At 30.7% G+C, this 13,711-nt stretch overlaps 1 protein-coding gene across 1 annotated transcript in view; it reads left to right on the top strand.

The window, feature by feature from the left end:
- Positions 1–13,711, top strand: part of CCDC178 (coiled-coil domain containing 178) — a 351,257-nt gene that overhangs the window by 308,853 nt on the left and 28,693 nt on the right. The window lies entirely within an intron of this gene.

Raw genomic sequence — 13,711 nt, 5'->3', positions numbered from 1 at the left:
GTACAAAGCAAATGCTCATCAAATAATAATAATAATAAATATTATGTAATTATTATTTAAAGCAGATAATTACTCATGAGTGTAAAAGAATATTTCATTGTGTTGTTAACTTCCATTTTCCTAAATACTAACAAGCTATTTGTGTTTTCTTTTATGAAGAAATATCTTTTGCTCATTTTACCATTGAATTTTATGAATTTTTTTCTTTTTATATTGTTATTACTCATATATACATATCATATGTAAGTAGATCCTGGATGCTAACAGTTCATTGATTCCATATGTAGTGAACAGCTTCTCCCAATTGTGGCTTTTTCATATTTATGGTGTTTTTGAGGTACAAAGTTCTGATGCAATAGAATTCAAAAATTTTTTCCTTTATGTATATGAAGACATTTTCTTATAATTTCTTCTAAAATTTTAAAGATTTGCCTTTAAAATTTAAGTTTTAATAATATGAAATTCATTTTTACGTATAGTGTGAGGATTGGGTCCACTTTTTTCACACCCCGAGTCAATTGTCAAAATAATTAGCTTGTCCATTCCTTGCTGATCTGCAGTGCCAACTCTTTTATAACTCTGGATTCAAAATTTCCCTGGATTTCTGAGCTCTCTGTTTTGTTCTATTGATTAATATTCCTATTCCTATACCAAAACATACTGATTTAATTACTATCTTTACAACAAATCCTGATATATTGCAGGGCAAGACCTCCGACTTGATTTCTTCCTGTAGTGTTTTGGCTAGTTTTTGCAATTACTCCTAAAATTAATTTTCTAATCTTTTTTTCTAAGTTCCCCAAAGTGTCCTGTTGATTGGAATTGCCTTATAATTATAGATTAATTCGTGAAGAATTGACATTATGACATTGAGTCTTCGTGTGCATGGGCATGGTTCCCTATATATTTAGTTAGGTCTCTTTCAGTATCTTGAGGGATGTTTTCTAATTTTCTCTGTATAGATTCTACTCAATTTAAAGAAATATTTGTTTAAAATTATCATATCATTTGATTGATGCTTTTATAAAAAAAATTTAAGTTATAGTTCCTGACAGATTATTTCTAGTGAATAAAATTATAATTGTTTTCTAACTATTGATCTTATATGCAACCTACAGCAAATATTTATTATTTCTTATAACTTTACAGTAAATTCTCTTTTGCATTATCTATATGGATAATCAATGACACCTTTTCTCCTCCAGTATGTATGTATTTTTTTTCTACATCTATGTTTTTTCTTTGTCTCACTGTGTGGTTTAGGCCCTCCAGTACAATGCGGTATAACAGGAACAGACAAACTACAGCTTGTTGGCTAAATCTGGCCTGCCACTTGCTTTGGTACTGCCCATGAGCTAAGAATGGTTTTCATATTATTAAACAGTTGGGAAAAAATCAAAGGAAGAGATTTTTGACATGTGAACATTATATGACATTTAAATTCCATAAATAAAGTTATATTGCAATACAGCCACATTCATTTGTTTCCATGTTTTCTATGACTGCTTTAAATCTAAATCAATAGATGTGAGTAGCTTTCACAGATGGTTTGGCTCAAAAGATTAAATATTTATTATCTAGCTCTTTCCATAAAAAATATTGCCAACTTGTATATGTAAGAACAAGATACTTACTGTTATTATTGTCATAAGTGGGTCTTGAATTTTTTTCCAATGCAAGTTCTCCATCCAGTAAGATGATTATATGACCTCACCTTTTTTCAGTTAATGTGGTGGGTAAAAAATGTATGTTTATATTTTTTTAATGCCTTGCATTCATAAGATAAATACAATCTGGTCATGATTGAATATAGTTTTATACATTGCCATATTCATTTTATAAATATTTACCAAATATTTTCACACAAGTTTATAAATAGAATTGATTTGCACTTTTTCTTTCTTTTACTGCAGTTATCTGATATTAATTTTCATGGTATGCTCAACTTATAGAATAATTGGGAGAATATTCCCTCTTTAATCATTTCCTAAAAGAGTTTGCATAAGAGTAGAATAAATTGTGTCTTTAAAACTTAGAAAAACTCTCCTATAAAACTTGCAGAGCTGAGTGTTTTCTATGTGGGAAAAATTTTTAACTATTAATATAATTTCTTTAATAATTATAAGACTATGTGGCTTATATATGATTCTACGTATATGACATTCTGGAAAAGGCAAAACTATGGGAACAGAAAATAGACCAGTAGTTGCCAGTGGCTAAAGTTGGGGGCAGGGCTGGCTACAAAGAGGCAGCAGGAAGGATTTTTGGAGGGTGCTGAAACTGTTATATACCTTAATTGTCAAAACTCATAGAACTGTATGCCAAAGGAGTGGGTTTTACTCTGTATAAATTTTAATATAAAAGAAAAAACTGAAAAAACATTTATAAGACTATGTGACTTTCTATTTTACCTCAGTTTTATTAAGTTCTATTTTTTAGGACTTTGTTGATTTCACTTCATTTTAAATTTATTGCTCAAGATTACTCATAGTATTATCTTAATGGTTTTAATTTCTGCTGTGTCTATCAATAGTTTCTTTTTTCTGCTCAAATATTATTAATTTTTACTTTATTTCCATTTCATTGTGTTAATACCAGTGGAAGTTTGTGTACTTTATTGGTCTTTCCTAAGAACTGACTGTGTCTTTGTGAATTTCTTCTACCATATATTTGGTTGGTTTCCATTTCATTAAATTCTTTCCCTTCATTTTTGGAGAGTTCATTCTGTTCTTTACTTTTTTAAATTTGAGTGAAAATCTCACTCATTTTTGCCTTTGCTCTTTTCTAATATAATCATAGAAAACTATAAACCCTTCTAAGTATCATCTGATTGCATCCTACATGTTTGAAATTTATTTATCATGTAGCATTATTAAAAATCCATTATGATTTACTTTTATACATGTGTTATTTAGAATTTTACTCATAAATTTCTAACTATATATGGATATTTTTGTTTTGCCTTGTTTTTTGACTTCTAATTTAATTGCTTTGCTGTCAAGAACATGGTTTATACCATGTCAGTTCTTTAAAGTGTAAGACTTGCTTTTTATGACATGATCTCATAAAATTTTATATGGCTATGTTTTAATTTATATAAGTTATACATTTTAATGTTTTATATATGATTAAGAAAACTGTAATTTATAATTTGGGGCACATGGGTACGTGTATTCATATTTACTGCTATAGGAAAACTTAGCATTTTAGCTTTAATTGTTCATTAACTCTATCCTTAAAAACCAATGAACAAATGAAACCAAAATGGTAACTCTCCTAATAGTGGTAGGAATCAATGGTGAGGAGGGAATGAGGGGCCCAATGAAAAAGTACCCAAAAGCTAAACGTGATGGAACTTAGTGAGTGAATGGATGATGAGAGATGAGGGTGAGTGAAGTGAGTATGGTGCCAAGGTTTTTGGCTTGGATGACATAGTGGATGGTGACATCTCCTTCTAAGTCACAGGACTATAAGGAGGATGAGACAGTTCCTGGACTTAATGGATTTATCTTTGGGCTTTGACCTTGAAGTGAATTTTTAGCATCCATGACAATGTGCACTATTTTACAGACTTTCTTCTTATTCTTATAATCAGTCTAGCCTCAGAACAATTCTAGGTCACTAAAAAAACATTAAAAAAAGAATAGGGTCATAGATACTTGCATTCTAAATGAAGTTTATACTTATGGCGTAATTGTGTCACATATTTTCTTTACATTTTCAGTTGAATTTTTGCAAATTGTCTAAAACAATTTTATAAACATCTATATTTACTTGTGTCTAAAAGAAATAAAAATATTGGGAATATTTATAATGAAATGATGTTTTGGAAGTAAGAAATATACTATATTTCTTATAAATTGGAAATAAATCAGTGAGCTCTATAATTAATCATCTTTGATATTATGTTTTTATTGTGAATTATTTTAAAAGTAAATGTGATGTTTAAAACATCTCCATTATTTGCATTAGAGGGTCTCAGAAGACTATAAAGATATACTGCGGATAATCATCAAAGAAAATTGTTTAACCACAGCTCCTAAATGAAAACCAAAAGAGCCAGCTTTAGAGCATTCATTTGGCCACATTTTAAAATCAAGGGATTTAATTACTTTTGGGCAAAGGGAAGTGGATACCTTAAGTATATGTTCATCTCTGTATTTGACAGTATAACCTTTCATATTTAGCCTTCATGTAATTCCACTTTCAACTGTTTTTTTAAAACAATTATTCATTTGAGCAAAGTTAGATTTTTAATCTGAGGATAATTTTTGTTATAGAATTTTAATTGTTTTATCTTGGTTTAACTCTTTTTTTAATCACAGAGAACAATAATTTTAGAATTAAGTAGATAATTTCATTCAATTATTTCTATTTGAACTGTTCATGGGATTTGAGTGTGAAATTTAGTAATTTAAGTAAACAAAAGTATTGCCTTTATACTTTTTAAATCAAATATCTATCAGAATGCAGTAATTTTATTGCAGAACCAGATTATCTATTAATAGCAAACTAAGAAGGTTGTGAGTTCTGTTAAATATGTAAAAAGATGAGTTATCTGTTATATGTCATAATGTGTTATAAAGTATACAAAAGAAACACATTAGCATATTCATAGAAAAGGATAGACTTGATCTTTACCTATTCGATACAAGAATTAGTAGTGTCTGTATGGATCAGCTTTCTTTCTGTCCTGCTGTCAGAGCTTTTATGTATTAGCAGAGGTCCAAATACAGAATTTTGAAATGTATTTTTATATAATTAGAGTACATGAGTAATTCTTTATTAATTTCCTAAAAGGCTAGCTCCAAATTTGGGAATATATGTGTCTTATTTATTTTTAAGTATATCTAAGCAGTTGACAAAGGAGATTTCCAGAAATGAGCTATGTGATTTTTAACACCAGTCTGTGGAATGGACTTGATAATAAAGAAATATCTCATTACTTTTGAGATTTATATATTGTACATGTGTAGCTTGGTAACTGGGTACTATAAAAAGATCAGTATTAACTGGATTTTGTATATCTGTCATTCCTGCCTTGCCAAAAATCTGTGGAGTAGTTTGTAATTGCCATTGTTTGGCTTATTACAATAAACAGAACTGATAGGGCTTATGCTATTTGCCTTGTGAGCTGCACTTCACATCACTCTGTTGAATTAAAATTGCATGCACATATCTTCGCTTATCAGTTTTATTTATCTGTCAGAAATTGAGAAAGGCAGTATGCTTTCAGTATGTGACATCTACCAAGCAGATTGAAATTATAGCCATTATTTTAATATACTAGTACAAATAAATGAGTATATGTGTGCTTCTATTATCTATCTAATTACCTACCTACCTATCAACCTTCCATCTGTTAATAAGATAAATTCCTATAGAAAAAGCATGTTATTTTTTTTCCAGGTGACCTTTATCATATTTTGTCAAAGCTTTAAATATGATTTTAATTGGGTTGTCTAAGGTACAAATGCAACTCTACAGGATACAGTATGTTTCTGTCTCTTGTTTGTAAAATATGAATAATTCTTGGAGCTGCTTCTACAATTGTACTAGTTATTGGACTGAGTTTGTAGATAGAAAATCCAAATAGATTTCTCAAATGCTTTAATTTTCTTCCAAAGTATTCTTCATAATAGTTCTACTCTTAGGTTGCAGGTTTCTCACCTATGAAACTCCCAAACTTCTCAGTGATCATATTAAATGAATTTTCAAATTTTCAGGTACCGTTGATGAGTTGATCCATGCATGTATGTGCATCCTTCAGAAATCCTTTAACCTCTAACAATTGTCACACATTGTCACCACCACACACTCACTCTCGATTCCCACCCCGGAACACTGGGAAGTAATTTTTTCTTTTATATTTTATTTTTTAGAGAAGTTTTTAGGTTTAGCTGAGGTTTAGGTGAGGTTAGGTTTAGGTGAGGAAGGTACAGAGAGTTCTCATATACCCTCTGCCCACACATATACACAGCTTCTCCCATTATTAACATCTCCCACTAGAGTGGTACACTTGTTACAACTGGTGAACCTACATTGATACATCATAATCACCCAAAGCCCATAGTTTACATTAGAGTTCACCCTTGGTGTTTGGTGTTATATATTCTATGAGTCTGGACAAATGTATAATGAGACATTATCTACCATCACAGCATCATACAAAGTATTTTCACTGCCCTACAAATCCTCTGTGCTCCTCTAATTCATGCTAAGAGGTGATTTTTACTTCAAGAATTTGGAATTGTTCCACTCCTCTCATTTGTTCTACATGTTGTGTTGACTGTTTATTGCAGTGATTCTGTTAATTTTCTGTTTGAATTTTGTAGATTTTTCATATTGGGTGCAGGAAAATTCTGATGTCTTTTCAACTACATTCAGTTTTTATAAAGATTTTTTTTATCCAAAAAAGTATAAGTCAAGTATTGTTGAAAACTTATCTTATAGAGTTAAATCTTCAGCAGTTGTTTGTTTTCATTAGCCCAGTAATGGACAAATCATTATTCATAGACAAAGAACTTTGAGTACTGCCCATGAATTTTTTAGCCTGTCAATTAGTATTACCTTTGTATTCTAAAGGACTTATATGTTTTCAGTATTGACTGGTCTTTGTTTCCTGGCAAAACAATTTATAGTTCATTTTCAGATAACTATACATATGGTATTTGTATTTTAATTAAAAAAGACTGTTGTTATGTCTGATTCTTATATGCAGAAATTCATTATAAGGACACTTCTCATTTCCTTGAAATGTTCTCTTTCTTTTTTTCCAGGGTTCTTAAATTGCAAAAGCCAGTTAAATTATGTGCTTTGGGGAGTTAATTTTGGGCACCATATGTCTCTAAAAATGATTTAATTTTATCTAAAGTATGTTTGCAATGATATTTATGTTCTGTAATGCACAGAGACAATTTAAGGAATTTTTTAAAAGAAAAAACACACTAGTCTACCATTATTTCAACATAGGAACATAAAATATGTATATAAGTATACAAAAATTTCCATTTATTTAGATTAATATATTAATATTTTTAATATCTGAGCTCTATGGTTGTCTTCTGAAACTGGAAAATTCAATTTCTCATGACAATAGTTTACATATATCAATCTTCAACCTCCTATGAAATAAATACGAAGTTCTTATCCAAAAACTGCATTACTTGTATGAGTGGGGTGGAAGAAAATACAGAAAAATTTATAAGGCAGCTGGAAGTAGTCATTCTTTCCTTATCAATGTAAACTTATTTAGTATTTTGGATATTTCTTTCATTATAAGTAAGATCACAAAAATATAAGTACATCACAAAAATCTTGTACAAAGAAGACCATTTGTATATTTTAGCAGATGGTAAAGTATAATAGGATACTCTTTTAGAAACCAGATTATAATAAATTCTCTAAAAGTAAATAATTCTGAGCCACAAAATGTGAAGGATGCCTTTCCTGTAGAGATATCAGTTTAACCTAGGGTTTTTTTAATGAACAAAAAGGCATGAAGTAAGTTACAGAGTTATGTATAAATTATAAGTAAATAAGTTTATGATAAATTTCTATGTACCTTTACCAGCTTTATAAATCTTGACATTTGCCATATTTGCTTTGGACATTTAAAATAGCATGGATGCACTCAAACTCCTCTTTCTGCCTCTTCCTAATATTATCCCCCTCCTTCTTTCTCAGTGTTAAACTTCTCTTAGTGTTTATTGTTTCATTTGCATTTTAATGCCATTTTTATGTAGTAATCAAATTAAAATATGAATTATTATTTTATATTTATGTAACTTATACATATCACTTGCAATTTTGGTGTGTTTATTTTAAATGCTATGGTTTAGCATATCAACATACCACAATATATTTTTCATTATTCTGCTGATGGACGGTTAGATTGCTTCCAAATTTTCACCATTGCAAATAATGCTGTAAATGAACAGTATTTTATAGGTTTCCTTGAGAACATATTGTGATAGTCTTTTTGAGAGCAGTATCTCTCAGATTTCAGCATATGTTAGAATCACCTAGAGGTTTCGTTAAAACAATTGTTTGTTTTTCCATTCTTTAGATACTTCACTTAGGATAATGGTTTCTAGTTCCATCCAAATTGTTGCAAAAGGCATTAACTCATCCTTCATCACGACTGAGTAGTAGTATTCTATGGTATCCATATATCACATTTTGTTATTCCACTCATGAATTGATGAGCATTTGGGATGATTCCATATCTTTGCAATTGCGAATTGTGCTGCAATAAACATTCGAGTGCGGGTGTCTTTTTGATAAAGTGACTTCTTTTCCGTACTCACTATTAAATTGGAACTAACTGATGAGTACACATGTGCATAGAGGGAAGTAAAACTCAATGGAAATCAATCAGTGGGGAGGGAGAAGGAAAGGATGGGCAAAAATCTACCTAACAGGTACAGTGAACACTATCTGGGTGACAGGCACACTTTTACCTTGACTCAAATATTACAAAAGTGATTCATGTAACCAAAAACATTTGTACCCCCATCATACTTTGAAATTAAAAAAAAAAAAACCAATTGCTGGAACCCAGAGTTTCTGATTCTGTAGGTCTGAATGACTGTATCTCTAACAAGTTCTGAGACTGATCCCGATGGTCTGCAAACCACATTGAGAATTGCTAGTCTAGAGTATGTAGCTTCATAATTGCTGGATTAAAGGGAAAGTACATCTTCAATATGAAATGGCAAATTGTTCTCCAAAGTCTTTGCAACAAATTATACACAAATTTGATCAGTGTATGAAAGTTCATTTTTTCCCACATCTTTAGCAACATTTGATATGGACAGATTTATTTTTTGTAATATTTGCCAATCTGATGAGTATGAACTGTATTTATTTGTACCCTGCTATTGAAGTTGAACAGGTTTTCAAATGTTTATAGACCAAATAGGTTTCTTTTTCTGTGATTTGCCTATTTGTATCATTTTCCCATTTTTCTGGTGTATTGTTTTTATTTTTCATATTGATTGATAGTGGTTCTTTATATGTTAGAAAAATTGATCCTTGTCAGCTATAAGTGTTATTGATATCTTCTCAAAACTTGTGGGATGTTTTGTTTCTGTTTAAATTTAACTTTTCAAAACAATTTTAATATGGTTAAATTGGCAATTCTTCCCATTAGAATTTATGTCAACATTTTGTATAAAAATCTTTCTCTTCCTCAAAGTCATAAAGTTACTCTGTCATGTTTTCTTCCAAAATTTTAAAGATTAACTTTCCTCATTTTAATGCACCTTGCTTTTATTTTAGTGTATGTTGTGAGTTAAAGACCTAATTTTATTTTATTTTGCAGAGACAACCAATTATGCCACTCTTTCTGCACTGATTTGCAATGATATCTCTGTCATATATCACATTTTATATGCATGCATATGTTAGCTCTTTGTTGATCAAATGCTCTGTTTAGATAATGCTGACATTACTGTCTTAGTTCCTACAACTTTAAGTTTTATATATCACATGTCAAATCCTTCAAGTTTGTTTTCCTATTTCACAATCATCTTAGTTATTCCCAGTCCTTTGTTCTTCCATATGAATTTTAGATCAATTTTCATGAAACCTAGTGAGATTGTAGACTACTTTGTGGAAAACTGACTTGTCTATGACACTATTTTGTCATATATGGAAATATTATATTAATACCTCTCAATTTATTACGTTCTTACTTTATGTTCTTCAAAATATTTTGTAACTTTCTCTATAAAATCCTGCCCATTCTTCAATAGATTTAAACCTAAGTACCTTGCATTTTATTTTATGGTAATGCATAGAATTGTTTTCTATTATAATTCAAAATTGGTTATACTGATTTATAAAAATAGTATTGATTTTTTTAATGCCGTCTTTATAGGCACAAAAGTTCCTAAATTCTCATTACCTCCAGTTGTTGGTTTGCAGAGCATCTTGAATTTTTGATGTAGATATTCTTTCTAACTCTTATACCTGTCTCTTTCTTTCTGTTATTTTCTTATCGCTTTGGCCAGGATCTGCAGTAAAGTTTTGAATTCATTTACTTTATTTTTCCAGACATTCATAGGAATATTTCCAAAGTTTCTCTTTTTAGTAGAATATTTGATGGACTTTTTCATTTTATACTCTTTATCAGGTTAAATTTTATCACTTCAATTTGTTGAGTCTATTTTAATGAATGTTTACTGAGTGATAACTATCTACTGATATCTTAAAATTGGGCTTTGATCCTAATCACTTTTCTAAAATAGCTGGCATTATGGCTATTTGATTAAATCAGCCATCCTTCCCAGCATCTTAAATATTTTACCTTAAATATTATTTTTGATCATCTTATTGTCTTTGATGTGCATATGTGTTTGTGTATATACGTGACTTTCATTGGATGCTAGTTCTCTCTTTAAGAATGCCTTCAGTTCTTCCTTCTCCTGGTCCTTCTTTTTCCACAGGCCTATTAGCTATAGATTTCTCCTCCAAAACCTCTTTTTCGACATAGCACTTTTTCTTAGTTGATCTTTCAAGAACTTCCTTATTTAAATGGTTTCAGTTAACACTTGCATATGGACAAACTTAAGGACTTTGTGGCTACCTCAAGCTAGAATGCAGACAACAAAATAAAAATAGACTTACCACATAGCTGCTTCTCCTCATGGAAGTTGTGGATGTAAAAAGCATTACTATTCAGTTTGCTTTGCTTATGCAGTTTGAAGAGCTCCTACTTATAAAAGTTACCTTCACTTTTAAGGAATTTTTCTAAAACTCACCTTCCTCTTATTTGCCTTTGGTTGTATTTGTGACTACTTTAACAGTATTAATTTATTATTTTCTTTGACAGACAGAGCTATGTTCATGGAGTAGTTCCAAGTATCCTAGTATCTCATGGGGGAAATAGGGTATTCTGAGAGCTAAGCTAGCTCTAAATGACTACCTGCCTTAAAACTGGAAGAATACACCAGAAAATTAAAGTAGTATTTTGGCATAAGTTACTTTTCACTGAGATATCTAATTCCATTTAATAAGGCTAAAAGAGTTTATCCTACAGCCATTCTTTTTAAATCAATTATTTCTGGCTCATTACTATGAACTTTTGTTGTTTTGATAGTCTATAGTCCAATTTCTGTTCAAGGTAGGTTTCCATTTGTTTTTGTTTGAAAATTCCAGATTCTAGATTACAATAATCTAGTAAAGTATGATCTGAATTAGACAATAATTTGAAAATATAGGAGATGTGGACAAAGTTTTATCATGTATTTCTTACTAATTTCTGACAGAGGTAGATAGATGTTCATTTTGCATTACAACCTATTTTCCAGGAAACTCTGTGGCCAAGGTCTATAGAAACTTTGGGTGTGTCTAGCAGTCTTTATAACTAAGCTTAATCCAGAAGTAGCCGCTAAAATATCAGAGAGAGAAGAAGAAAATCCACTGGACTTTAACTGATATGGCATCATGGTTAAAAATATCAACTTTAAGTTGGACAGAAGTATGTCTCCTAATGCAAGTTAAAATGCAGATTTATCAGCTGTCCACTGGGGTTGGGAAGAGAAGCCATCTCAACAAGCCCACAGTGAATATCTATGAACTATTCTGTTTAAAAAAGTCACATTGGCAAGAATTGAGAGAGTTGACAGATTATTTGTCTTTGTTAAGAAAATAGTTAAAAAATCTAATCTCTTTAGAGCCTCCACCCACAACAGACAATTTATAGTGAAGCTTCATTTAGCAAATCGTATTTATTTATTAGATTATGTCCCCTTCATTCAGGATGTTTACCTCAGCCCACAATATATTGAGTCAGTATATAAAGAACTCTACTGCAATATGTGTTTCAAAATATGTTTCCAGGTATAATTTCAGAAATAAGATGTCCTATAAGAAAGATGATTTCTTGATCATGTATTTTAGTTTATAAACAAGTAAAATTTCCTCCACCCTCATTCTCGTCCTTGCCCTGTTGAAAAACAAACTCTCTAAACTGCCAGGTCACATTTTAAATATAAGATCGAGTGTAAAATCACAAAATGTTCAAATATACATGCTATGAAATTATTCTCAAAAACCTTTTTCATGGTTGTTTTTCTTTGTTATTGATGTTTTGTTGACACTAAATGTCAGCTTGTTTAGCCTTGATCGCAGTTTCAGATTGAAGTAATTTTTGATTTCTATGTAAGTCTGCTATGCACCTTATTGTTAAAGCAAACTTAATTAATATCATCTTAATCATTGATGCATACGTTAGGTAATATAGGGCCAGTGCTAATTCATGTAGATCATTCCTGAACCCCCAACACCTAGACTCTTCCCCAGGCCTGTTACACAATGTAGTTACAAACTTATATAATCAACCAAATTTTTCAAATGTCTTAATGAGTATATCAGGATACAGCATACCTCTCCCTATTGACTGTCAGACTTAGCTTATATTGCAGAAAAAAAATATTTTTAAAGTTTGAAAAAATTTCTTTTCAAAGAGTAAACCTAATCTTTTATTTCCTAGCCTACATTATCTGAAATGCCCATAAACTGATTCTGGATAATATATTTCAGCATTTAGTAAGCCGAAATATCTATTTTTCAAGATTATTTCTTCTTCCTAAATTAACCAATTAACCAAGAATACAGGCTTCATTTTCCTGTGAATTGAACATAAATACATATGTGTTGTTTATAACAATGCACAACAAGAATAACGATGATAAAGAATTCACATGCAACACCAAGTATTTAAAATAATCATTTTTAAGTAACCTATTTTATTGAAATATACACACAGAAAGGTTTGCAAATTCTACATGCACTGTTTGTTGAAGTTTTGCAGAAGATCCCACCATCACCCAGATCAATAAGTAGAAGATAAAATAGCCATATTTTTATCAAGATTTTCCTCTGGTATAAAGGAATGTTTAATATATAAAATTTTTTTTGATATTAAATGTTTGATGTGAATTTTATTTTTGCATTCTGCAAAATATGCTAAAAAGGAATTGACATCAGCAATTATCCATATGACCAAAAACCAAAAGAGTTTCCAGTGACAGAATATAGAATATATAAGTGTTTGGGAGTTTTAAAAAATAGTTTTTTAATTTTATAAAGTGTATTCCTTTGAAAATGCCTCATAATAATTCTATGTGGTGTGGTGGCTATTCTAATCATTGAAGAGCAAATGCACGTTGTCTTGATAAAACTTCCACTGTTTTCTGTTGGTCTTTAGATGAGTGAATTCACACGTCATGGGCACAATGCACCCTATCTTGGGATGGGCACATTTATGAGTTTGACTCAAACTGTAAAAAAGCAATGTATATAATCAAAACGTTTGTGCCCCCATAATACCCTGAAATAAAAGTGAAAAAAAAAAAAGAGATTGATCTCACAGTTCAGATAATTGTCAGCCCAACAAATCCCTGCTTTGGATTAATAAAATTGGAAAATCTTGGTTGGAAAAAAAAATAAACTTCCAAATGATCTAACATACCCCATAGGAGAATTCTTTTTCTGCACAGATCTGGCATTAAACATGTCACTTGTAAACACTGCGTCCACCGCACTTTAGTGCAGTGAGAGGTTTCCACGTCACATGGTCAGAGGGAGGGAGATTAATAGGGAGTTCTAGCTGGAAATTTCTTCTCTGTTATTGTTCTCCCTCAGCAGTTGATGGCTAAGTTAATTCTCTTTAGTTTCGTCGTGCTCTGAAGCACACATTGCC

This window comes from Lemur catta, chromosome 16, assembly GCF_020740605.2.
Source record: "Lemur catta isolate mLemCat1 chromosome 16, mLemCat1.pri, whole genome shotgun sequence".
NCBI lineage: Eukaryota > Metazoa > Chordata > Mammalia > Primates > Lemuridae > Lemur > Lemur catta.
Note: the sequence above shows the minus strand (reverse complement) of the source record. Positions and strands in the feature narration are given on the sequence as shown.